Below are 5000 nucleotides of genomic sequence, written 5' to 3'. Positions count from 1 at the left end.
GAGGGAGAGAGAGAGAGAGAGAGAGAGAGAGAGAGAGAGAGAGAGAGGGGCAGGTGCTTAGATATTTATTGTTTTTTGGTTAGTCCTCTACATTGCACAGCGTGAGTGAAAGACATCAAAGCTGAAACAGTAGTTGTAGCTGTGTTATGTCCTGTAGAAGAACAGTATTTTTGGCCACGTTCTACCCAAATTGTTATTTATAATGTATCATTTGGCTCCTCAAGTTGCAGTTTTGAAAAGTAGTGCGTCTGTAGCCATTTCTGTTTAATGATTAATAACTAAATTGAACAATATTTGATCTTGCAGCTGAAGATGGATTTGTTAAACAGCTTGATAGGAAATCTCAGGCCAACATTCTATTAGACAAAAGACCAAGAGGCGAATCAAAGGTTTCTGGAGGTGTATTTCAAGGTGCTCCTGCAGGGAGTCAATTCCAACATCAGGTAGAGGCAGGCAAAGACTGAAGAGGCACCACAGTGTTACAGGTTAAATACCAGTCAATCATGGGAGGTTACATTGGGGGTGATAGGTCAACATTGGGAAGGTTCTACAGGTCAATGTGGGGAAGGGGGCATGTGAGTGGGAGGGGATCTTCCTATGAAGGAACACACACAGGCCCAAAATGGTGGACAATTGATGTGTATTCCTCCACCTGGGGCAGGGGGGGATGTCTGCTAGGGGCTTTAAACAAAGGTGTACCAAGACTATCAATAGACATGACACACACACACACACACACACACACACACACACACACACACACACAGGAGAACATGCTTGCAATGCAATGTAAGTCTATAAATTAATGGTAATATCAATTTCCATCAAGCTGAACAAAGATAGCCATCACAAAGATGACCATCAGAGAGTATTATCTTAGTTTCTCCTTTAAAGACTTTGTGCAGAGTTTACTGCTGAGGAGTTTGGACTGAAATCTCTACAATGGGTCAGTTGAGCCACAGTTCACAGATCGCTCCATGAACTTTTCCACTTCACTCTTTCCTGAAAAACTACACTTTACTTTACTAAATATATCACATGCTTACCATACAGTCTCTCCTTCAGTGGTGTGACGTGGCGGCCTCCGATGTAAAGATGTTCAGCTAATGAGTTTCTGTAGCCGGGACGGCCTCGCGGCGATGGAAAAGAAGTGGAGGCAGTGTCTCGGATGGTTTGTAGACCAGTGGCCAATGTTTAATGTCCGGTAGTATAGGCAAACACGCCAGAATGGAGTAAAACAAAAGAAACAAAAACTCCACACAATAATTCTTAACAAATAAATAGGTCCCTAACAATTCAGCTCCAAACCTGCATAGTAACTCTCAACAATCGTGAGTCAACTTTAGCACTTGGTCGCTCTCCAAACTAAACCAGTTACCTTCGACGTCAAAAAGGGGTGGGAAGTTGTTTTCCCTCAGACTCATCTCTCGACACCTGTTCTGCGCTGGCATTTTATTTAGCCGGCCTGAACCATTGCACATATCACGGAAATCAATTACTAAACCATATCCATATTCCGACTTACTCTCAATCACATACATAGCCGGGTTACCCCATAGACAATCATATTATATAACTACATAGCACACTATTTACCGCAATAGTTATCACACATTACACACACCCCTCTTATCCCACTCCCTTGGCGTGGGCACGTCTGACGGCCCTAGAGTTGAAAGGTCCTTCCTGACCTTCCGATCGGGTCGTCCCTTTGTGTCCTGCCTAAGGAAGTCAATGATCCACCGCAGAGAACGCACTCCGTTACTGTCCAGCCCCGTACAACGCCTGCCACGCCCCGAAGGGACTGCTCTTCAATCACCGTATGTCTGCGGTGTGTGTCTTCACGGATGCCGTCCTAATCGCGGGGAAATCTGCGTGTTGTGTTCGTGTGTAAATAAACTGTGTGCTCGTAGCTGTGTTGTCTAGTGTGTTTGTTTTCACCGTGGATTGCATTACCGCTGTGGTAACGGGCAGCCGCACCGTTACAGTTTCATTAAAAAAATATGAGCATTTTTGGCACATGCATTCTGACTGATCTGGGATAAAACGAATGTTCTTCATAGGCAGACAGACACATGCAGTGCGATGTGCTTTGATTCTGGCCAAACCAGGTCTGTGTTAAAACGACAGTTGCAAGTGGTGTTTTTGTTTTACATTATTCATGGTAGCTATCTACATGCACAGTCTGATGGTGCCGTAAGAACTACTCTGAGAAGCAAAGACATATCTTTTCTCAGATCGACTCCATGAACATCAACTAAAACCTGCAGTAACAGTCAGGAATCCCTACCTGCCAGCTATTTGTTGAACGCACAGGCGATTTGACAGAGGTAAAGGACCCAAAAACGGACTGTTCACGTCAAGTGAAGTCACTTAGACATTGCTCATTCCGTAGCACACTTATTTCTATGGTAATATTTTTCCACCGTTCTTCTGAAAAGATGAACAGTAAGCCAAGCTGGTTAGGTCTTCTATTATCACACGGGGAACAGAGTGGTTTAGACACATAAAACATGCCTTTAAAATGCAGGAGTGCTCAATCGCTTTGGAATGACATTTTCACATTTTCACAACAATTTAATTTAATAGGTGTGTGTGTGTGTAAGTGTGCTCGTGTGTGTGTGTGTGTGTCTGCGCAGGCGTGCGTGTTTATGTACATGCCTGGGAAAATATCATTAGCCTATTGGCATTTCCTCTGTAATATTTCACACACAGTGAAAAAAGTAACAGTTTGGGGGGGGGGGGGACATTTACACATTGTGACCTTTTTGAACTGTACTGTGCCCTCTGACCTCTGTGTATACTAAAACATGTACCCCCGATTACCATTGCATAATTTGCACTCGGCTTGGATATCTATCAATCTATGTATCTCTCCATCTATGTATCTATTCATCAATCCATCTATCTCTCTCTCTCTCTCTCTCTCACAGACACACACACACACACACACACACACACACAAACATACACACACACACACACACACACACATATATATATGAACAACGACAGATACATAGATATGTGAACTACAGAGGGCGATCCATCATGAGACTGAAAGCTGTCCCTTTGATGAAGGAAGCTCAAACATTACATAGACAAGTGTCCTTTGGTCTTTTTATTTCATGTAGTGCTTTATCTCCCTCGAGCGCCATTTCTCTACAACATTATTCCCACTGACGTCTCGTCACGTCACTCTGTCTGTATTCAAAACGATGCAAGACTGATTTCTCCGGTAATGTTTCAGAGCGGAGTTTTAGTGCCGAGGCAACACTTGGTTTTGTCCCAATCTGACAGTCTGTTACTGGCAAGACCAGCATTAAACTGTCACGCGCGAGCGAGCGTCTTTCCCGGCTTCCCCCCGTCTTCTATAAACATCCTGTCTGTCATTGTTTCCTCGTCGTTTGTGATGACAGTGCCATGTCTCTAAACAACACTGTTTTATTTTGCCTTTCCCTATTCTCTCAAAATGAGCTGCTCTGAATGAAGCTACAGTTGCGTAATTGTTGTCAGTGTTTATTTTGCTTCCTCTACGGTGCGTTGTAATTGTCTTGTTTGATTTATGGTTTTGGTGAGCTACTCACTTGAAATAGTCAGACAATTGGCAGATTAAGACGCTGTGGAGAGTGGAGGATCTGGGCAAGCAAGATTTTCTCCTTTAACCAATTTTGACCTTCAAGGCCTCTCCTTGAGTAATTATAGACATTTTATATATGCATTATATATTTATATATGCTTTATATATGCTTTATAAATGCTTCTTCTGTCTAAAACTGGCAATTGTATGAGGTACAGAAATATACAGGGTCAGTGTGACCTCTACATTTCTTATTCTTGTCACCCATCTTTCTCCATGTATATTTGTATGTTTGTGTGTGTGTGTGTGTGTGTGGGTGTGTGAGAGTGTGCCTGCTGAATAAACAGGGTACTGTAACAATTCTACACAAAAACCTACACACACACACACACATGAAAAGACACACACACACAAACTATATGAATACCCAGCAAAAGTTTTTGAATGATGCAGTCTGTGCAGGCCTTGTATGCATATATTTGCACACGTCTTTCTGAGGTGTGTGTATGTGTTTCTTCAGGAGTCAGCCCGAGCTGATTAAATTCAGCAGGTACTACGAGGGGCTGACTCCGGGCACCAGGCAATTATTTGGCCGCACTGCCCCTGTGCAAACTATGGATTTGGTTCCCAGACACCGGCATTGTGCGACAAAATGGACTGTCTTAGTCACGGGTAGTCCCGGGAGGGAGGGGGGAAAAGAATTCAGGAAATAGAGAAGCAGAAGAAAATAAAAGAGAGGTGGGGAAGAGGGGAGGCAGAGAGGGGAGGATGGAGAAAGAGAGAGAGAGTGATGAGATGAGGAAGAGAGAGATTTGAGGCAAGACAATGGAAAATAGGGAGAGAGAGAGGGATAGAAAGATTACAACAGACAGACACACAGACAGACAGATTTATGGATTGATGGATACATATAGATAGATAGAAAGACAGATAGGTGAATGATGGACGGAGGAGATGTATAGATAGATAGAGAGAGAGAGAGAGAGAGAGAGAGAGAGAGAGAGAGAGAGAGAGATTGTGTGACTGAAACGTGGTCTTCAGTGAACTATAAAAGGGCTTTGCTCTGATTAATTGTGTTTATTGAATAATAAGCCGTTTACTGATGTATTTAAAGCGCAGACGGAGGCGGGTCTTGGTGAATGTGAGGCCCATCTGTGAGCTTCTGAGCCAAACAGCTGGCTTGGATGACATCCATGAAGGGCTAACGTTAGCACTCCGCAAGCAAGCAAGCAGCTTCCCCCGTATGACAATGCCACTCAAAATCTCTCCAATTCCCAGGCGTTTGTCCTTCTGTCAAAGTCATGCACGTGAAAATAAGATTTCCTATGGGCCTTAATTACTGAAAATCACTCCATAGTGGGATGGACAAAATTGACCGTCAGGTTCAATTTTACGCTACTCTTCTCATTATGCTCAAAAT

The 5000-nt window shown here is 43.4% G+C and overlaps 1 protein-coding gene across 4 annotated transcripts in view; it reads left to right on the top strand.

Annotated features, from left to right (window-relative positions):
• LOC105903072 (phospholipid-transporting ATPase ABCA1-like) overlaps positions 1 to 5000 on the top strand; it is a 221849-nt gene that overhangs the window by 34714 nt on the left and 182135 nt on the right. The gene's annotated exons all lie outside the window — the stretch shown is intronic.

Source organism: Clupea harengus, chromosome 18 (genome assembly GCF_900700415.2).
Source record: "Clupea harengus chromosome 18, Ch_v2.0.2, whole genome shotgun sequence".
Lineage (NCBI taxonomy): Eukaryota > Metazoa > Chordata > Actinopteri > Clupeiformes > Clupeidae > Clupea > Clupea harengus.
The sequence above is the reverse complement of the archived record's forward strand: the minus strand, read 5'-3'. Positions and strand labels throughout refer to the sequence as shown.